Genomic DNA, 23,077 nt, shown 5'->3' on the forward strand with positions numbered 1-23,077 from the left:
GAAGCAAAAATCCATCAATCAGTTCTCACTAGAGCCATCTGGTTGAGAACACGCAAATTGCTCACATGGTAGTGTGCGTGCCAACAGTTTCAACCAACTGTCAAACCCGTGTAAACTAGCTGTGGAGAGTTTGCATTCATTCAAATTGATCGTTAAATTTCTGATTTATTTATTTCAAAAGAGATTAACTCATGTTCGTCTGTAATTTGACACTAATATGATTTTTTTGAAAAAAAAAATATAAAAAAAATGCAAGATTCTCATATTTAGCGTTTTAATTAAAGCAATTATTTTATGAGAATTTTAGCCTTTTTTAATCAATAACTTAAATGATGTTTAGTGCCACAGTAAAAATGTGAGTTTATTAAATGCAATATTTTTGAAAAATAAGGCTATTTAAAATTTATATTTACATAATAATTAGAAAAAATAAAGTATTCCGTATTTTTTTTAAAAATCCATTACACAGAATTTTGAGCTTTGAACTATTTTTACAGATATTTGAAAAAAAAAAACATGTCGCATCCCTGCTCTCCTGATACCCATAGTGCTTGTTATAATTATTTGTGTTATTTAGATGGAATTTAGTAAACATGTTTTTTTTTTTTAATCTAAAACTCTAACGTCATGAAAGTCCATTGTAAATTTCGACTTGTTCATCATGACAAATTTAAATTTCAATTTATGCAATGATTTGATCTAACTTATAACTTCTAAAACGTAGTATTATTTCATACCAAAAAATCGTATGTTGTGAAAATTCAAATAAATTTTGCCTTGTTTGACACCTATATTACGATCTCAATCAATACAGTATATAAATACAAATTTCAGTATTACATGATCAATCAAAAGGTCGAAAGTTCATGATTGAATTTCATAGGTTCACATGCACATGGTCCGAGTATAATTTCTTTGTTCGATCTTTGTCGTTTTGGTTATGCCTGTGACATTATCACTGCACCTTCTATTGTTTGCTCAACAACTTTGTGTTACACTTACAAAAAATATCCCCTGCAAAGATTAAAAGAACAAGTACGTTTCAATGTTAAATTTAGTTACAGAACCGAAAACTACAAAAATAAATCACTGGACAATTACATGGTTCTCGATTTTTTACAGTAGAGTAGAGAGATTTGGCATGAGTTTTAAAACTAGATATTGACATATTTTAGTTCTTTCTGCATTTTGTTCTCATAAATCAAATCAAATCTTCAAGGTAACGAGCCAGAAATCATTCTTAAACGCTTCGTAAGGGTGAAAATCCTAAAAACTGTCACTCACTTCAAAAATGGACCTCAGATTCGGGAACAAGGACCGAAATTACCATTAAGAACAAAGCTACATTAAAATTTATTTCTTCGGTCGCATTCATTTCCTCAAAATAATGGAACCAAAATAAAAAAACAAAAAAAAATATTGTTTTAATGTTTTTTTTAACGTTTTCGAACGCGTTATCACTAAACGATAAAATCATCGGCGATAATGGTATCGTTTAACAAAATTGATGTGCATGCTCACTAGAGTGTAACAAAAATGACATTTTGGCGGGCATTCAAGGGTTTGTTCGGGTGGGTATACTGAACCCAAATGGGTAATTCTCCGCCAACTCACACAGCAGTTGCCCCGACCCCTCTTCGATTTGCGTGAAACTTTGTCCTAAGAGGTAACTTTTGTCCCTGATCACGAATCCGAGGTCCGTTTTTTGATATCTCGTGACGGAGGGGCGGTACGACCCCTTCCATTTTTGAACATGCGAAAAAAGAGGTGTTTTTCAACAATTTGCAGCCTGAAACGGTGATGAGATAGAAATTTGGTGTCAAAGGGACTTTTGTGTAAAAATAGACGCCCGATTTGATGGCGTACTCAGAATTCCGAATAAACGTATTTTTCATCGAAAAAAACACTAAAAAAGTTTTAAAAATTCTCCCATTTTCCGTTACTTTACTGTAATAAATTTTGGAACATGTCATTTTATGGGAAATTTAATGTACTTTTCGAATCTATATTGTCCCAGAAGGGTCATTTTTTCATTTAGAACAAAATTTTTCATTTTAAAATTTCGTGTTTTTTCTAACTTTGCAGGGTTATTTTTTAGAGTTTAACAATGTTCTACAAAGTTGTAGAGCAGACAATTACAAAAATTTTGATATACAGACATAAGGGTTTGCTTATAAACATCACGAGTTATCGCGATTTTACGAAAAAAAGTTTTGAAAAAGTTGGTCGTCATCGATCATGGCCATTCATGGTCACCCGCGACTGACACGGACGACGAAACAAAGAGAAACGCAAAAAGTAACTTTTTCAAAACTTTTTTTCGTAAAATCGCGATAACTCGTCATGTTTATAAGCAAACCCCTTATGTCTGTATATCAAAATTTTTGTAATTGTCTGCTCTACAATTTTGTAGAACATTGTTACACTCTAAAAAATAACCCTGCAAAGTTAGAAAAAACACGAAATTTTAAAATGAAAAATTTTGTTCTAAATGAAAAAATGACCCTTCTGGGACAATATAGATTCGAAAAGTACATTAAATTTCCCATAAAATGACATGTTCCAAATTTTTTTACAGTCGAGTAACGGAAAATGGGAGAATTTTTAAAACTTTTTTAGTGTTTTTTCGATGAAAATACGTTTATTCGGAATTCTGAGTACGCCATCAAATCGGGCGTCTAATTTTACACAAAAGTCCCTTTGACACCAAATTTCTATCTCATCACCGTTTCAGGCTGCAAATTGTTGAAAAACACCTCTTTTTTCGCATGTTCAAAAATGGAAGGGGTCGTACCGCCCCTCCGTCACAAGATATCAAAAAACGGACCTCGTATTCGTGATCAGGGACAAAAGTTACCCCTAAGGACAAAGTTTCACGCAAATCGAAGAGGGGTCGGGGCAACTTTTCCCGATTTCGTGTGAGTTGGTAGAGAATTACCCAAATCCAAAATATGAGCTTGATTGGACGTAACAGGAGCTGGCGCTTTGCATTTGAATTTTAAATGGGATTTAACCCGTAAAAAAGATTTTTTCAAAAATGTCACTTTTTGAGGCATTTTGGCCACTAAAGCGTTTCTTTTCAACATCATTGCCAGATCTTTGCGCATCTTTTGGTATATATAACATTGACATTTGGAGCACCCTAGAGATCGGGACAAACCTTCAAAGTTTGTCATTTTTTTCTAAAATATCAAATGGCGTCTAGGGCGTCGTGAGGAGCGAAGCATATCTTTTTTGCTGGGGCCGATTTATCGAAAAAAAATTCCAAAATTTGAAGGTCTGTACCGAGCTACAGGGTGCTCCAAATTTCAATGTTATATATACCAAAAGATGCGCAAGGATCTGGCCTACATCTGGCCAAAATGCCTCAAAAAGCGACAATTTTGAAAAAAATCTTTTTAACGGGTTAAATCCCATTTAAAATTCAAATGCAAAGCGCCAGCTCCTGTTACGTTCAATCAAGCTCATATTTTTTATTTGGGCTTAGTATACCCACCCGAAGAAACCCTTGAATGCCCGCCAAAAAGTCTTTTTTGTTAAATCCTAATACTCACCCTTGTCAAGAGTTCACAAATACATGCACAGTTTCGACGCATCGTAGCGCGTTCCTGTTTTTTTTGTAAAGCAAATGAATTTTCGTGAATGTTAATCAAATGCCCCCTTCTAATCCATGCTGTCGTCAAAATTAACCTTTTATCGTACCGTATCTTCATTTGAAGCTGTCCACATCGTTGATTTTTATTGTTTTTTTTTGCTATCATCATTAGCATCAATCCGTCAGTGAATTAATCCGCATGCTTCGTGCTGCCGGTGTCAGATTTTCCCTTTTCATACCGAAACCGAGTGTTAGTCTGTGCGAGCCACTTTACATTTTTATGGCTACTTTTTTGCTGCTTTTGTTTGATTTAATTGTGTCAATGACTCTCACTCTTGTGTTCCGCATGGCGGGGGAGAGCAGCCTCCTCAGGTTCTTTTCCGGGCCTCGCTGGAGTTTATATGAGAGTGAGAGAGTATTACTTCGGACGCCGTAAAGCGGTCACGTTTTGGACTGTCCGTGTGTCTTGGTGGTGACGATGGTCAAGGCTAGCGCGGACGGTGGTTGTGGTAGTTACTTCTTTTTTGTTTTTTTTGGTGGTGGAATTATGGCCGAATAAATTTATCAGTTTAATGGGGAAGCACGATTCTGGAATACAAATTTGATGATAATTTACTGCCCAAGATCAACAAATGTGGTTTACTTAATCAAAGCTTATGCTTTTAATATTCTGAATCGAAACGATTTAATCTTTTCGTTTTGTTGATATCCTCCCAAAGCGTTCTCTTTTGCACTCTACAAACCTACATTCACGAGCTTATCGTTCGATTTTCTTGTATGAGCTGCCAATTTTCCCTCATCCCTCATTCTCACAAAGAAAAAAAAACTCTTCTCCACCCAACTCCCACAACACCAGTGGCCGAGGCCCGATGGAAGTTGCAGTTATTCAACTGTAAATCGTATTACACCATCAGTCCATTCGCAACACACACACAATACTACATGAATCGCGCGGTACAATTCCGTTCCTTTACCGAGGCACTTTTACTATTACCACCTCCACCAGCACCACCACCAATTTGCTTCTCCACCTGTTGGCGTTGTGGAGCAGCCAGCCTCTTCAAGCATAACAATTTTTCCTGGTTGTGGCGCGCTCAGCAACACCAATACCACACCGATTGGTTGGCGGAATGTGGCGCTAGAAGTTGAACAGATTGTTGACGATTGTTGTGTGGCACTGTGATTTAACAGTTTTGTGTGTGATTTTGAAAAAATGAATTTTTCTAGTGAAATTCGTGCAAAGTTTTCTGGTGATGCCAAAACACAAACCAAGTGCACATTAAAAAATCATGGTAATATTACATCCGAGAAAAGAAACATATTTTAATGTCAAAATTTTGTTTTAAATTTCCCTCTATAAATGTGTAAATTAAGAACTTTTCTGGTGAAATTCCACTTTTCAGTCTTCATTGAGGATAAATGACATTATTATACCTCAATTTCATTTGAAAAAAGCATGAACCGAAAAAAGGTCTCCGATCGGGCTCAAAATTTTTCTGGGGTCCCCGTTTTTTTGTAAGCCCAAATTATTTTTCCTTAGAAAGGCAAACTGATCACCTTAGATTTGCGTCCAAGATAGCCAAAAACGATTAAAATGACGCGAAGTTATGATTTTAGATTTTTGAAAAACGTGGTTTTTTTCTAAAATTGACGAAAATGGTCATTATTTAGCACCCTAGCATGGCGTAGGTCACCCTAATGCCAAACAAAAAAATACGGGTCTGATTATTTTGGCCAAAGAAACCCCAGAAAAAGGTCGAACCTGATCGTACAACTTTTTTTCGGTTTATGCATTTTTTTCAATTTGACCATTTTATTTCTGGGCTCTTTCTTATCTTAATGAGCAATTCCAGGAATTTTTCTGATACTTTTGTACCCGACCCTCTCCGATTTCAATGAAACTTTGTAAACATGTTATCCTAAGCCTATGTAAGCCTATTGTACTCGAAAATAACATTTGAGAAGGGCGTAAGTATTTAAATATTTTTGTATTTTGCAATTTAAAAATTACTGTATCTCGAAGCCGTTGCATCGTATCAAAAAGTAGTCAAAGACAAACTTGTAGGAAATTGGACGGGCTTTCTGAAAAAAAAAACTGAAACAAAAATACACGCCACTTCAATGAGATTTTTAAATTTTTAAGTTTAAACGTAAAATTTTTAGGTGATGTCTCAATTTTTTTCGTTCAAAAATTTTGAAGAAATAAGCTTAGATGTAACAAAAAGCCTGACGAAAAATGCAGGATGGTATGTCTCTTCTAAAAAAATACAAAAATCATTTACTAAAACTGTATTTTTGAAAAGTGGTCTAAACGTCAACATTTTCAAAAACCGTTAGTGAAAATCGATTTGCCAGACAATTTTACACAAAAGTCTCGATATTGACCATTGTCCTATGTCCAATCCTTGCGAAGATACAGCGGTTTAAAAAAGGAAATTGTCAAAAAATAGGTTTTTTGGTGGTTTTGGCAATTTCTTGACTTGATTTTTCAGTCTCGAAAATAATTTTACCGGAAAGCTCGTCCAATTTCCCATAAGTTTGCCTTTCCGGTTAAAATATTAACGAGACTGAAAAATCAAGTCTTTTTATTTTTTAAACCGCTTGTCCTACGTCCAAGGATTGGATATAGGACAATGGTCAATATGTAGACTTTTATGTAAAATTGTCTGGCAAATCAATTCCCACTATCGGTCTTCAAAAATTTTGATGTTTAGACCAGTTTTCAAAAAAAAAATTGTAGTAAATGATTTTTGTATTTTTTTAGGAGAGACATACCATCCTGCATTTTTCGTCAGTATTTAAGTAACATCTTAGGCTATTTCCTCAAAAATGTTGAACGAAAAAAAATCGTGACATCACCTTTAAATTTAAGTTTTAGACTTAAAAATCAAAAAATCTCATAGAAGTGGTGTGTATTTTTATTTCAGTGTATTTTTTTCAGAAAGCTTGTCCAATTTCTCACAAGTTTGCCTTTGACTACTTTTTGATACTCAATGTTATTTTCGAGTACAATTGGCTCCATATACACAAAAATGGCTTAGGCCTAGGATAACATGTCTACAAAGTTTCATTTAAAATCGGAGAGGGTCGGGTACAAAAGTACCACGAAAATTCCTCATTTGAGCTGGAATTGCTCTAATAAAACTTGCAAAAATAAAAATTGTTCATAAACTTTAAATATAATTTGAATTTTGCAAAAATAAGCAGAACTCTGAAAGATTTGAGAAAAATGAAGTTTATTAGTTTGTGTATGTTTTGTGCATTTTTTTCTTTTCTTCACAAAAAAAAAACTTTATAAGAATTTTAATTCATTTTCTAAAATAACAAGCTCTTAGAAAATAAATTGATTTTCAAAAATAAAATTTTTGCATTCTTTTCACTAAAACGATTCTTTTTATGATTAAAGAAGATGGTATTTACTTATTTCGGTGATTTTTTTTTGCCTTTTTAAGAACATGAGCAGTTATTTGAAAATAAACTGTTTTATAGAAAAATAATTTAATTGGGGTTTTGCATCTACTATTTTTCAGTTTGGCATTTCAACATTTTTAAAACGAAATTTTGTTTTATTTTTGTAAGCTTTTCTAAGTTAAAGAGATCACTTAAAAAAATCTGTAAATCTAGACATTCTTTTTTACATTGCTAGTATTTGTACTTCATTTTCTTGTTTTTCGCTAAATAATTGGGGTTTCAAACTTGAACTGCCGTCTTCTCAATAAGCAAAGTTCATTGAATTATTTTTTAATTGTTTTCCAAAAATAAATATAAGGCTTTGCCATGATTTTTCGAGCAAAGTATAACCTACGGAGAAATGTTTCTTCGACGAAACATAATTAGGCAAACAACCTTCGGCGAAATATACCAGAACACAAACGAACAGAGTACCTACACAAAAATTGTTTTTTCGTCAAATAGTTTTATGTAAAATTATCAATTGCAACCAACTAAATGTGATACTTTCAGATTGTTCTACAAAAACCATTGAGAAATACTAAAAAAAATGAATTAAACACAATTTTTTTACAAAAAAAAATTCTAGAATTTTTTTCAGATTTTTTATTTGTTTCGGGACCATTTTAAACCAAATGAACAAACAAAAGAACAAACCAAAGAAATAGAATGAATTTCAATTAGGTTTATGCAATATATCGATGTCAGTATGCTTTCTTGTACTAAGCTTTCTGGGATTCCGATCTAGATAGAACAAGAGAGCACACCGGCATCAATATATCACGGGTAAGTTTGCAATAAATCCTAAGCGGCATTTGAAAACAATAACGTTTTCCGAGCAACTTCGACCAATTTCTGAATTATCCTTTTCTAAAAATGTGTTCAAGAGTTTCTTCCTGACTTCAAACGCTTAACGCTTTTCGCTTTTATTTTTTTAACCATCCAAGAAGATAAATTTAAAACCATTTGTCATACCGTAAAATTCCATAGAAAAAAAATGGTCCACAAAAAAAAACATCCCAACGAAGAATCTTCAAACCAAAATAACAAAACCACTTTTTTTTTGCTTGCATCCTTCCCAACCCAATTTTCTACCCCAATATTTTTCCAATTCACTTTCTCGCGGTAGCCCGCGGGGCTCGATTCCTCCGAAATTCAAAATTGCACCTCAGCCGGCCTGGTCAGCAAAATTCGAAGCATTCCCGCTGGCTGCCCCAAAGAAGAACGAGCCACCAAAACCGGTAGTGTAGCGAATCTGTACCGTACAACAACACTATCACGAAAACAAAACCGGTTTTTCCTCGAGGGGATGCCGGCCGCGCGAATCTGTGTCCAGACTGTGTGTAGTGGTTTCGTCGGGTGATCTACGCCACCACTACCATGTTGGAGAAGATGTGAAGTTGGACATTAGGGTGATACGTTTTCCAGATATCATGAAGTATCTGATTATTTCACTAGAAGTTATGTTCAATAATTCAGAACCACCCTATTCCTTTCAAGATCTACCTTGGACACAGTATAGAGTAGCAGGTCGGCATGGCGGGTTTCGTTATGGATCTCGCTCGCTCTTACTACTCCTTTTTGAAATCTACAGTCGGAGCACTGTAGCTTCGACAGAGATCTACAAAACCCGCTCAAATCATCGTGTAGGTTGTAAATTTCACCGGCCTTGAGGTGTCAGAGCGTTGATGTTTGCACAAACCTGACCGGTTGGCTGTGTAAAGCAACGATGATGACTTGGAGCTATGAGGATCGAGTATCAAGTTCCTGCTGGTAACCTAATGCAATTCACTAGCGCGATCGGTTGCAATGCCGCAGAAACACAAATGTCAAATGCAAGTTCGTTGTCTAGCTAGAATTAAACTCAAGCTTTCATAATTACCGTTGTTTGACAACAGCGAAACTAGTTTTGCAACTCAAATTAAGGGCACTCAAACAGCACAGTTGTGCAACTCGTCAAAAACCTTTGCCCGAACCTTCCCCTTAACCAACTTGACGCGACGCAACACGCGTCGCAAGATTGATTGTGTTTGTTTGTTTACCGACGGCGACGTCAGCCAGACATCTGCGTGACCTTTCACCTTAATCCGCGTTAAGGCGAAAGGGCAACCCATTGCTAGTTCAGTCGGTGCTGTTTACTCAGCAGAAAATATTTCGTGTAGCCTACTGCCCCCGAATGTCCGGGGTTTGGCGAAAACGAGTTTTGCTTTTTCGAGACCTCCTCGTCATTGAATGGGCTTCCGAAGCTGGAGGTAGGGGTGTCAATCACTTTCTCTGCCTCCAAGAGAGATGGTCGCCGTCGGAGTGACGAATGACGTTTGGCGATGGTTTGTTTGGGTTGGGGGTTTTCTTCGCGAGGGGGCGTTTTATTGCGTCGCAAATTGATAGGCTGGAGGCTTGATTTGGGGGGTGTGGGGAGTTGTGGTTGCAATTTATTGCGAGGCACTTAAAAAAGTGATTTTTAGGCCATCTTTCGGTCGAAATCAATGGTGACCTTTTTGAGAGAAAAGATTTTTAGTTTTTGGGTAATTCATTACCAACTCAACGAAATCGGGAAAAGTTGCCCCGACCCCTCTTCGATTTGCGTGAAACTTTGTCCTAAGGGGTAACTTTTGTCCCTGATCACGAATCCGAGGTCCGTTTTTTGATATCTCGTGACGGAGGGGCGGTACGACCCCTTCAATTTTTCAATATGCGAAAAAAGAGGTGTTTTTCAATAATTTGCAGCCTGAAACAATGATGAGATTGAAATTTGGTGTCAAAGGGACTTATATGTAAAATAAGACGCCCGATTTGATGGCGTACTCAGAATTCCGAAAAAACGTATTTTTCATCGAAAAAAACAATAAAAAAGTTTTAAAAATTCTCCCATTTTCCGTTACTCGACTGTAAAAAATTTTGGAACATGTCATTTTATGGGAAATTTAATGTACTTTTCGAATCTACATTGTCCCAGAAGGGTCATTTTTTCATTTAGAACAAAATTTTTCATTTTAAAATTTCGTGTTTTTTCTAACTTTGCAGGGTTATTTTTTAGAGTGTAACAATGTTCTACAAAGTTGTAGAGCAGACAATTACAAAATTTTGATATATATACATAAGGGGTTTGCTTATAAACATCACAAGTTATCACGATTTTACGAAAAAAAGTTTTAAAAAAGTTGGTCGTCATCGATCATGGCCGTTCATGGTCACCCGCGACAGACACGGACGACGAAACAAAGAAAAACGCAAAAAGTAACTTTTTCAAAACTCTTTTTCGTAAAATCGCGATAACTCGTTATGTTTATAAGCAAACCCCTTATGATTAGATATCATGTTTTTTTTTTGTTATTGTCTGCTCTACAACTTTGCAAAATATTGTTATGCTCTAAAAACTTGCCCTGCAAAGTTTGAAAAAAACACGATTTTTTTAATTAAAAATTTTGTTTTAAAAGAAAAAAGACGTTTCTGGGTCAATTTAGATTCGAAAAGTTCGTAAAATTTCCCTTAAAATGACATGTTCGAAAAAATTTTACAGTTCAGTTACGAAAAATAACATAGTTTTTAAAAAAAATTGTTTTTTTTTTTCGATGAAAAATACGTTTTTTTTGTAATTCTGAGTATGCTTAAAAAATCGGGCGTCTAATTCTACATAAAAGTCCCTTTGACACCAAATTTCTATCTCATCACCGTTTCAGGGTGCAAATGATTGAAAAACACCTCTTTTTTCGCATGTTAAAAAATGAAATTGGTCGTACCCCCCTCCACGAGATTCACGAGATATCAAAAAACGGACCTCGGTTTCATGATCAGGGACAAAAGTTACCCCTAAGGACAAAGTTTCACGCAAATCGAAGAGGGGTCTTGGCAACTGCTGTGTGAGTTGGCGGAGAGTTACCCTTTTAGTTTTTAGTTTTTAGTTTTTAGTTTTTAGTTTTTAGTTTTTAGTTTTTAGTTTTTAGTTTTTAGTTTTTAGTTTTTAGTTTTTAGTTTTTAGTTTTAAGTTTTTAGTTTTTAGTTTTTAGTTTTTAGTTTTTAGTTTTTAGTTTTTAGTTTTAGTTTTTAGTTTTTAGTTTTTAGTTTTAGTTTTAGTTTTTAGTTTTAGTTTTTAGTTTTTAGTTTTAGTTTTTAGTTTTAGTTTTAGTTTTTAGTTTTTAGTTTTTAGTTTTAGTTTTAGTTTTTAGTTTTAGTTTTAGTTTTTAGTTTTTAGTTTTTAGTTTTTAGTTTTTAGTTTTTAGTTTTTAGTTTTTAGTTTTTAGTTTTTAGTTTTTAGTTTTTAGTTTTTAGTTTTTAGTTTTTAGTTTTTAGTTTTTAGTTTTTAGTTTTTAGTTTTTAGTTTTTAGTTTTTAGTTTTTAGTTTTTAGTTTTTAGTTTTTAGTTTTTAGTTTTTAGTTTTTAGTTTTTAGTTTTTAGTTTTTAGTTTTTAGTTTTTAGTTTTTAGTTTTTAGTTTTTAGTTTTTAGTTTTTAATTTCTAGTTTGATTCTAAAAAATGAAGAAAATTGCTCAACTTGCCCTTTCGTTCAAGTTCGGCTACGTGACCTCCAAAAAATTTAAATTTCCTTGCATAATTTCGATGCTGGTTTTCGAATTTGCGTCATTCATCACGGACGACATCTCAAGGAAATAGATTCTCAGGTTAGCATAACATAATGCAATCCATCAAAGGCAGTTGTGCTATTCTTGAAACCGGACTAGTTCAACACAGAGAGTTCAATAAATAAAACATGTCCTTTTTGCGATCCTTTTTCAATCGAGGTGGGTGGGAATGCTCTTCGTCGAGTGACTTTCAAGGAAGTCCGTCTGTCGCAAATTGATTTATGAACTGCCAGCCCGGAAGCTACTTGCAGTCTAATTAAACGCAAACTAGAGTAAGAAGCGTTCCGTGACCGGAAGGATCGTTTACTTTATTCTTCGGAAAAAGACAACATTGAATTAGCATTCGACCCTCGTTCGTTTCGAAGAAAACCTTTTCTCCTAATGAAAATTATTGTAGCTTTTTTTTTATTTAAGCAAATAGTCGTAAAAAGTTAGCACCTTTCGCAACGCGAAGCTACTTCATCAACGGGATCGTAATACTTTTATGACGCATTGTGCACGGGAGGATATTCACATAAATTGGGAAATTGCAAACAAAAAGCTGCACCAGCAGGATGTCCTTCGCAACAGTCTCCTTGCTGGAAATCGGGTCAAAGAGACGAGCGGTGCTTTCAGCATAATTAACATGAAGCATTTTAGCGGTCTGCGTGACATTGTTACCCATGTCGCGTGATGACAAGGAAAAGGATGTCCTGTGGGAGAGCAAAAAGCTTCGCAATGCACTACGATTCAGGTTGACGGCGCAGGAAGTGTTCGTTTCTCACCTGGAAAACAAAAAGAGAAGGAGAAAATTAGCTTTATTAGTTTTAAAATCACCCTTAAAATTCGTCAATCAAAAATTTAACGGTCAGTTCAAATGATTTGAAATTCACCACATCGATTTTAAATTCACCACAGCTCTTTTTTACGCGTTTGACAGTTCTGTGGTGAGCGCATTCACAACTAGGTGGCTCCAGTGAAGAGACTTTAATAAATTGTTGTTTAAAATGTCCAGAGATTCACGTCTGTTTGTCTGTACACAGCATCTTATCATTTTAACTAATTAGATTGTATAAATTATCAAAAAGTGCGCAAAATCGTGGCTTTTCACACTAAAAAAATGCACAAAACCGCCAAGACACTGAAGGCCACCCCCAACACCCAGCTCATTGGGGGTTGTTAACCCTTTATTTGCTATATGAAGTGTGCGTGTTTGTTGTGGCTGTAAAGCTTGAGACTGATCCACTAACTTACTGAAAGGGCACAGACAAATAGAACTCATTTGAACAGAAGAGATTAGTCTAAGCAGCGCCACCACTTTTCGGCGTGAGCTTTTGTGGAACTAATTTGCATTCAAAATAACCGTTAAATTGTTGTAATTATTTTGACATATTCAGTATTTTTGTCTGTGTCACAAGTGATGATCTTTGCTGACGCCATGTTGTTGTCACTCAGCTTGACAGACAGCTTCATTTAAATGTTAAGAACTTGAATGCATTTTTCAGATTTTTTTTGCTCGAAAAGATTATCTTTCCAGAAAAAACATCACTCCTTACTTAGTCTTTCAAGTGATGACACGATCTTTTTGTCCAAAATTCGTCACGAACTAATGTCTCAGAAAAAAAAATCCGTGAAGATCAATGGGCACTTAATGTCCCAAAACCGGCTAGGATTCCCTATTTACTTGAAGCTTCAAGTTCGTGACGGCCTGTTTCCGACAGCTAAGAATTTGCAATCTCGCTGAGTTGCGTTGAAGCGAATTGTTGGAGATTATAATTTGAGAACGTTCAAAGAGACTCTCACAGGCGGAAATGTCTTCTATAAACGAACTATTTGTTAACATTATTTTACAGAAATTTAAGTCAATTCAAGTATTCCAGTAAAAATATTCCATCAAAAGATTTTTAAGTTTGAATCACAAAACAAACAAGAACTTAAATTAACTGCTTGATATGCAACAAGAAAACCAAACGACTAAGAACATTACTATTCCAAGCTTAAAATCTTCAAAAAAATTGGTTTGGCAAATCCAGCGCAAAACCACGATGATCAATCTAACGTAATAAATTAGACTTTGGCCGGCCAAACGCAGATTGCATTTTTCGACTGCTTTTTTTGGTAATTTTTTGTTCAGCTGAATTGGTATTGGTGTGAGCTTGGCTCTGCTGACCTCGAAAGCTAAACTGTGTAAGATGAAAAGTGAAAAAAGTAAAATGCACTGTGCGAAAAACTTGACCAAATTTACATAATTTTAAAAATATATGCAAAAAAAAAATGATATTTAAACAGAAATAAAAAAAATCGTCAGCAGAAATTCCCGAAAATAACCTAAAATTTCTTTCCGTGTACATTCCACCTCGGAAGGAAACACGCGACCCGATTGCCAAAAGGAACATGTTTGTTGCATCGAAAAGGAAAGCGAATTCACCTCCCGAAAACACCTCCTTTTTCGTGCGCCATCTCAGCTTTAAATTTAACCCTCAAGTGCATGTGGAAAAAATAAATAATAATAATGTTTGTGAAACTTAACTGCTCATGATCATCAAAACAACAAATAAACAAACAAACGTCAAAATTGACACTTGAGGGTTAAATTATTCGCCAAAAAAAAACGAAACACAAAACATCGCCACCACGAAATGACGAAAACGGCGCGTCGATGAGCTTTTTTCTTTTTTGTTGGCCAAGTTTGTTTCGTTTTCGTTGGTCTTGGCTCGTACTTTTTTTTTGTGTGCAAATTTATTTTACTCATTCCTCATTTTGTTGGTGGTTGGCGTTTTCGTTAAGGTGAATTGTTGTCTCTTTTATTTCGCATCATTTTGAAGCTCACGCGCCAGGATGACAGCCAAAGTTGCCAAAAATTTGGTGAATCTTTTGTTGTGCGTTTTTTGCGGATTGCTCTTTCCTACGTTTCGACATACCTGAAAACTGGATTTCTTCTTAGTTGTAGTTTGGTTTGTTTCGTGGTCTGATTTTTCATTGAATTTTTTTTTGTTCGGCATTATGCGAAAGTTGAGCTAGCTCTGAGCTTATGAATCTTTTGAATGGATAAACTATGCGCGGCATTTTGGGTTCTGATGTGTTGTTTTTTATTTGTTCTAAGTCAATGGGATTGTTGACTTTATTTGGGTCTGTTGTTCTATCTTAGGTAGGGGCGATGACGCTGATTCGCGAAATTTCGCAAAGTCATGCTAATAGATCCGAGGTACTAGTTCTAGTTAGATGGTTGAAATGCATGGCTTTATTGGAATTATTTATAAGGCACATGTATTCTATCAAGAAGACGAAACAAGGCCTTTAAAAGTCTCTTGATATCAAATGACATACTGAAAATAGGGTTGAGTACAATAATATTTTAAAAATGTAACAAACATTTCTTGAATATCATAATTATTCATATTTCAACAACATAAGTTATCGAATATCAACTCAACAATTAAATAATTTGAACCATAAACAAAAAAAAAAGAGCAACTTTGCAAAATCATGTCAGTCAAATTTGAGTGGTTGTAATTTTTTGCCGTCATCTTGTATTTAAAATTTCCAAAACACTTAATGGTAAATTTGCAGTCATATTTGAACTCAACGACCCCAAACAAGTTTCCGAAGCGAAATTTGTCCGCTGACTTCGAATATTCGAGTCTGGGCTGTACTTTTATTTTCAAATTTAGCAATATTGAATTCGAACGCAGCGTGTTTTAAAAGCAATTTGTAGGTTTTGTTCAGATTTACAAAACCCTTTTTGAAGTTTGCAAAAATATTGTAAGGTATAAGATAAATCTTCGAAACAAAAAGCGTAACGCCACCGCGTAAAAAGAGGTTTCTCTGTACTATAATTTGCATAAAATACAGTACTTGTTCGGTAAATGGGCTGAGAACTTAGCCCAGGTACCGAATGCTACTCGCTTACTGGGATAAATTTAAGTTTTCTTCAATTGTGAGTTTCAATTTTATAAAATCAAAAAAAAAAAGTTTATTACACTGTTTTTGCATCCATTGACCCATCGGTCATTTTGGTTTGTATTGTTTTTTGACATTTGTTTGCTTTTTACGTGGGCTTCAGTCCATTTATGGAGCTCTCAGTTAAACAACGCCCAATACTGTATTTTTACTCACATTTTTTATTTACAATATGAGTATCAAATGATGTGAAATTTTGTAAGCGCAAAAAATTTTTTTTGTTGGAAATACTCAAATTTGTATAATATATGCAATATAAATTTTCGTTACTTTAAGGTTTCTCAGTTTCTAAACTTTTTACAAAATACCGTATTTTGAAATATATCAAAATTTCCACATTTTACAATAAAACTGTAATTTTTGAACATTTATAGCACTTTAAAGTATGTAAAATGCATTTTTTCACTTTTTCCTTAAAAAAACAGTGGGTAAAAAAAATTGTAAGCTTTTTATTAATTTAAGATTAGATTGATTAACGGACATTTAATCGCTTTTATTCAAGACAGAGCTTTCGAACATCTTCACAAATTTAATTTTTGGGACTGTGACCGGAAAAGACGTGAAACTTCCTGGAAAAATATTTTTGCCAATTTATTGATATTTTGCAAGTTTGTAACAGTAGCAAAAGCATTTTGAGATACTTATTCCTAACAAATTTTTAAAATCAGAATAGAAAATTGAAATCTATTTTTTTGCAATTCCGTCGTGAAACTACTTACTTTTCCTGTCATTCTTGAACGACGAAATAGCCTACTATTCTGTACCAAAAATAACAGAATCGAATAGCAACACTTTTCAAAATAAATGCTGAAAAGTTCTACTTTTCAGCACTCAAATGGGTGCTGAAAAGTTGAACTTTTCAGCACTTGTTTTGAAAAGCAAAACTTTTTAACAGGTTTTTTGATTTAAACGATTTATTGACAAAATACATGAAAATTTGATATAAAATTTCCCTCAGTGTGTGTTTTTTGGAATTACAAAAAATATTGTATGGAACTCGTTGCAAAACTTGATTTTCTCAGCACTCTTCGTATTTATCCAACTCGGTGAACCTCGTTGGATAAATGTACGACTCGTGCTGAAAAAATCCTCTTTTTGCAACTTGTTGCATAAACTACTATTTTACGAAGCAAATTATGTTAAATTTTGTTTTAACAAAATTCGTAATATATAAATCTTTCAGAAAATACCGTTTTTTTTTAATTTCCCTATTGCACAATTCATGATTTTCAAATGAAAATTACCAAAAACATTTTCAAAACTACACGGTTTTGTGAAAATTTTTGCTCTGTAAAAAAAATCATTAATATTATGACTAAACAAAATGATGTGATGAAAATTTTAGTATCCAAAACAACCGTATTCTGTGATTTTTTTTGTATTTTAAACTTCAAACCAGGGCAGGTAAATTATAACAAAATTTCGCATCATTATTTTCAACAAATAAGATCTTTTTTAAGGATTTCACAACAATTTTTAGCTTACTGTAAAACATAGCATTTTGTATAATTTTTCAAAAAAAAAATGCTAAAATGTTCACAAAATACCGTATTGTTTTGAAAAGACTATTTTTTTTTTGGTTATTTTAAATTAAAATGAATAATTGTGCAAAACTGGATTTTTTTAAAAATGCAGTATTTTGTTAAAATTCCTATATTGCAAATTGTGAAAAATTTAAGAGCTTCAAAAAAAAAATATCGTATTTTGTGAAAATTTGTGTATTTTACACCTCAATCCCTGATAAAGTAAAGATTAATTTATTATTTTTGTATCTTTCGTTTTACACAATTTTTTTTTCCAAAATAAAAAAAAATGAATGGATAATATATTTTTCAACCCTCTACTGCCTTGACTTTTTATCGATTTTTTTTTAACTTTTCCGTGTTTAGGTTGTTTTCAGCAAATTTTGTTCTGCGAAAAACTTGACTTCTCTAAAATAATTAGAACCGTATTTTTATGTTTGGCCATTAGGGTGACCTACATCTTGCTAGGGTGGTTCGAAAAATGGCAATTTTCGTCATTTTTCGCAAAAACCACTTTTTTCAAAAAATCATATCTCCGCGTAATTTCATCCGATTTTTGCTGTCTTAGACGCAAATGAAAGGTGATTAAATTGGCTATTTGAGAAAAATAGTAAGAAGTTTCAAAAATATAGCTAAAAATTTGAAAAAGTCGTATGAAAACATAAAATGGCATTTTGACCGTGTCTGGACCAAAAAGCTTATGTCTGAAAATATTTTTATCGGATTCCTCGGAAAATTTCACAAACCATATCAAAAAATTGGCGATGTCGAACCGTACGTTTCCGAGGGATGATTTTTTGAAAATAAGAACTGAGTTTTTCGACGCGCCACGCGCAAAAACAGGAAAATACCGAAATCGGCAAAAAATTAACTTTTTTCACTAAAACTTCGATAACTTTAAAATTTCAGCGATGACCGATACATGTGGGGGTACCATTTTTTTTTGTAATTTTATACGCAACCGAGGAATCCGATAAAAATATTTTCAGACATAGGCTCATTGGTCCAGACACGGTCAAAACGCCATATTAGGTTTTCATACGACTTTTTCAAATGTTAAGCTAGATTTTTGAAACTTCTCACTATTTTTCTGAAATAGTCAATTTAATCACCTTTCAGGTAAAATCGGATGAAATGACGTGGAGATTTGATTTTTTGAAAAAATTAGTTTTTGCGAAAAATGTCGAATATTGCCATTTTTCGAACCACCCTAGCACGATGTAGGTCATGATATAGGCCAAACAAAAAATATGGGTCTAATTATTTTGGCCAAGGAACCCCCAGAAAAATTTTTGAACCCGATCGAAGAACTTTTTTTTCCGTTTAGGCTCTTTTCAAATGGAATTGCTGAAATCTTAAACTCAAAAATAAAATAAGATTTCAACAATAATTTGAAAAAAATGTTAAAGCATGTTGAATATACATAAATTTCGAAGATTTCAAACCACAAAATTCTATGATGTAGATTTAGGATCATTTACTTTCGTATGGAGAATCTCCAAATTTGTGAGGTGATTTGTTTGCCCAAAATATGAAGTAAAATTGCTTCTTTGCACATACAAAATAATATATAACAAAGTAAATGTTTTTTGCCTTTTGCATTTCTTAAATAAATCTGATATTTTAAATATAAAACTTATGATAATTGTAAAAGTCAAGATAATATTCAAAATGGCCTGGTCCACTTCTTACACATTCGCATCAAAATCAAAAAATCTAATCAAACTCAAAGAAGAAATTTATCCCAATTTACACAACAAATTCAATACCCGTAAAGCACTCGACAAATATCTGTTAAATCCTCAAGATTTATGAACGACTTTGAAATTCAAAACAGTTTCAACAATTCCAAAACCTTAACAAAAAAAAACCTCATGCCTTCCACACTGAGCCGTTTCCTTTGCTGGTAACAACTTCCCTCGGTAGCTGAGAAACGCACAAAAACTTTTGCTTTCGTAGCGAAAAACCGGAAAACGACTCGAAACCAGTCGTCGTCGCCCAACCAACCATCCACTTACTAGTCAGTTCGGGCAACCAACCAACAACCGGCCGGCAGTTTTACGTGTGCGGTGTTATTGGCTGTGTAATAAATTTCAACGACAACGACCGTCCAGCAATCTTTAAGCTAGTTGGCGTTGTAGGCGATTGTCACATTAGGACATCTTTGTTTACTGTAACATTTCGATAGCTTCACCGGCAAGACAGTGAGCAAGAGAGCAACTCTCTTCTCTCAGATTTTCTCTAATTTACTCTCGTTTAGTCCAACTTGCTCTTCTCCTGAACAAACCGATTTTTTTTGAAGGATTCAAAATGCGTCACAACACCACAACCGCGACGATATGCTCGTGTGTGGAGGTAGACTATGCTACCTGATTAGCATAAGCCACTTGTGCCGGCTTCTTGGCCCGGCTGGACACCTCAAAGTCCGTCGGTGGAACTCGTTCTGGAACCTGCCGTGAGGTTGATCCGCGGGACTACAAAACTGCACCGCCCAGGGTTCCCTCACGGCGTGGGTGCCAAGTTTCGCTTGACCGATTTCCTAGAACGAGCGGCGACGACATTCTGGAGGTTCCTGCACAAATACAAAGCCAGCAGCGGTAGTCTTGGTCAGTAGCGTTGCGAAAGTTGTTCTAAAGTGTGCACTTGGTATTCATCACAATGGCTCGCGCGGTCGTGGGACCTGACGCAGAATTCCTCCGACTTCAATAGAACAACGGATGGTTCTTGTTGGGACTTTTTTTTTTTTGAAGTGGGTGAGGGTGTAGAGTAAAGCCGGGCTCATGTGTACAATGTGGTTAGGAATATTAATTAGCACCCCGTTTTACCGCACTTTGCACCTCGGGTGGAGGTTTGATGGGTACCGAGGTATTTTAAAGTAGAAGGTTTGAAGTCATATTGTCTTGTTCTTTATTGAAAAAAAAAATCTCTGAACTCAGGTAGACTCCAACCTGTCAGGCAAGAATCTTGGTTAGGCTCGCCGAGCTGACAAGACCTACCTTCAGCAGATTGCGCAGCATAAGAATGAGCTAAGGATAGATGTTTGGGTGCAAGCATTGTTTGAACAAGGTTCAGAACGGTCGGACTTATGGTAATGAATGCAGACAAGATAGTTAAGAGAGTGAGAAGTGCTGGTTGAAGCTTGGTTTTTATCATGTTTTATCTAGAAAATATAGACATTTCCGTTGTAGATTTTGTTATTTGAGCTAACGATAAGCAGATAGCAGACTTCAACATAAGAATGTGAATGGTTCATGAATTTGAGGAAAACACTGCAGTTATTAGATAAGAAAATCGGTGAAACTCAAAAATTCAGTAACAAAATTAAAGATAATCCAATCAAATGTTCACAAAAAGTTAAAAATAACTAAATTCTCAATTTCTTCTTAAATATTATTCAAGGAATGCCTAAACATGAAGACAGTTTCATGTTTTCAAATCACAGTCATTGTATCTAGAAATTTATAAGTTTAAAAAGATTTGTTCACGTTTTCTTTTTTAATTTTAGAATTTTAAATTATTATTTTTCGAAAATTCAATGATTATTCATCAGGTTGTCAGTATAATCCAGACTCGATTATCCGAAGGGGTTTATGTGACTTTTTTTATTTTCTCACTTTAAATATCAAATTTGAGTTCTTCAATCCCAAAAAAAGAGCAATCCACTTTAACGACCCCCGGGTCTTTGTGGTCTCTATTGCAAGTTTCTGCTTATTTCTAGGCGTTCGAAAGTTATGTGTGGTGAGTCACTCAAAATCTCTTTTACGCAAATAGACCGACGTTTTACTTCCCTATCCAATAGAAGGCCAGGAGGATAAGGCGGGAATCGAACCCGCGCCCCATAGCCCTCCCTCCTTCTTCAATCCCATTTTAGGCAAATTTAAATGGTTGATTGAATGTAAAATTAAAAAAGGCATTTTTAAATTTTCATAATCGCCATTATGGCCACCATCTTGGATTTAAACATTCTAATTCACTTTTGAGTAGTGTAAGGGTCTTAGTAAAGATCAACAATCAAAAATAAGATAACGAAAAAAATGTTTTGCGTGATTCGATTAGGCAAAGTTTCGATTATCCAAAGTGAAATTTTGCCAAGGCCTTCAAATAATCGAGTCTGGACTGTTTTTAAATGTTTTCAATTTCATTTTAAGTAAATGTCACGATTTAGGCTATAATCCCATAAAAAAATCATCCAAACATCAAAAAATTACAGTGTTTTGGAATCGAGATGTCAGCTATCCATTGCAATTATTACATGATTTTTTTTTACAAAAATATGTATTTTTCCTGAATTTTGAAAATGAGCAACTCTCTACGAAATCGGACGATTTCGACCATTTTTATTTTTTGTATTTTTTTATTTGACTCAAACTTTGTGGGGGCCTTCCCTATGACCAAATAAACTATTTTGCGTCATTGGTTCACCCATACAAGTCTCCATACAATTTTGGCAGCTGTCCATACAAAAATGGTATGTAAATATTCAAACAGCTGTAACTTTTGAGTGAATTTTCGGATCAATTTGGTGTCTTCGGCAAAGTTGTAGGTATTGTTGAGGACTTTTGAAAAAAAAAATAGGTACACGGAAAAAAAAATTGTAGATTTTTTTATCAACTTATTTTTTACTAAAACTCAATTTCCCAAAATACGTTTTTTTTGTTTTTCGAGATTTTTTGATATGTTTTAGGGGATAAAAATCCGCAACTTTTGAGCCATAGAGAAACATGGTCAAAAAATCTGCCGCCGAGTTATGAATTTTTGAAAAAATAGTGATTTTTGGAAAAAATCGAAGTTTCATGCAAAAACAAGTTTGACATTATTTTTTAATGCAAAATTGAATTTGCAATCGAAAAGTACTTTACAGATTTTTTGATTAAGGGCTCCGTTTACAAGATATAGCCACCGAAAGTTTGATTTTAGCGAAATATTTGCAGTTTTTCAATTTTTAAAAATAGTGACCATTTCTTAAAATATTTTTTTTTTAAATGTTCAGAAAATTTGCTATAAAATTGTCTAAGAGACATTGAAGATTGGACCTCTGGTTGCTGAGATACAGCGGCTTAAAGAAAAAGAAACACGAAAATTGAAGTTTTCTAAGTCTCACCCAAACAGCCCACCATTTTCTAATGACGATATCTCAGCAATTAATGGTCCGATTTTCAATGTTAATACATGAAACATTCGTGAAATTTTCCGATCTTTTCGAAAAAAATATTTTGAAAATTTTTAAATCTAGACTAGCATTTTAAATGGGCGTAATATTCAATATTTGGCCCTTTTCAAATGTTAGTCTTGATTTAAAAAATTTCAAAATATTTTTTTCGAAGAGATCGGAAAATTTCACGAATGTTTCATTTATTAACATTGAAAATCGGACCATTAATTGCTGAGATATCGTTATTAGAAAAAGACTTAGAAAACTTCAATTTTCTTAAAGCGGCTGTATCTCAGCAACCGAGGTCCAATCTTCAATGTCTCTTAGACAATTTTATAGCAAATGTTCTGAAATTTTCAAAAAATATTTTAAGAAATGGTCACTCATGGTCACTATTTTTAAAATTGAAAACTGCAAATATTCGCTAAAATCAAACTTGGCTATATCTTGTAAACGGAGCCCTTAATCAAAAAATCTGTAAAGTACTTTTCGATTGCAAATTCAATTTTGCATTAAATAATGTCAAACTTGTTTTTGCATAAAACTCGATTTTTCCAAAATCACTATTTTTTCAAAATTCATAACTCGGCGGCAGATTTTGACCATGTTTCTCTATGGCTCAAAGTTGCGGATTTGTCCCTAAAACATATCAAAAATCTCGAAAATCAAAAACGTATATTGGGAAATTGAGTTTTAGTGAAAAAAAGTTGATAAAAAAATCTGCATTTTTTTCGTGTACCTATTTTTCTCAAAAGTCCTCAACAATACCTACAACTTTGCCGAAGACACCAAATTGATCAGAAAATTTACTCAAAAGTTACAGCTGTTTGAATATTTAC

General features: G+C 34.1%; 1 protein-coding gene across 3 annotated transcripts in view; it reads right to left on the reverse strand.

Moving 5' to 3' along the window:
* LOC6034233 (ecdysone receptor) overlaps positions 1-23,077 on the reverse strand; it is a 443,529-nt gene that overhangs the window by 350,523 nt on the left and 69,929 nt on the right. The gene's annotated exons all lie outside the window — the stretch shown is intronic.

This window comes from Culex quinquefasciatus, chromosome 2, assembly GCF_015732765.1.
Source record: "Culex quinquefasciatus strain JHB chromosome 2, VPISU_Cqui_1.0_pri_paternal, whole genome shotgun sequence".
NCBI classification, from domain to species: Eukaryota; Metazoa; Arthropoda; class Insecta; order Diptera; family Culicidae; genus Culex; species Culex quinquefasciatus.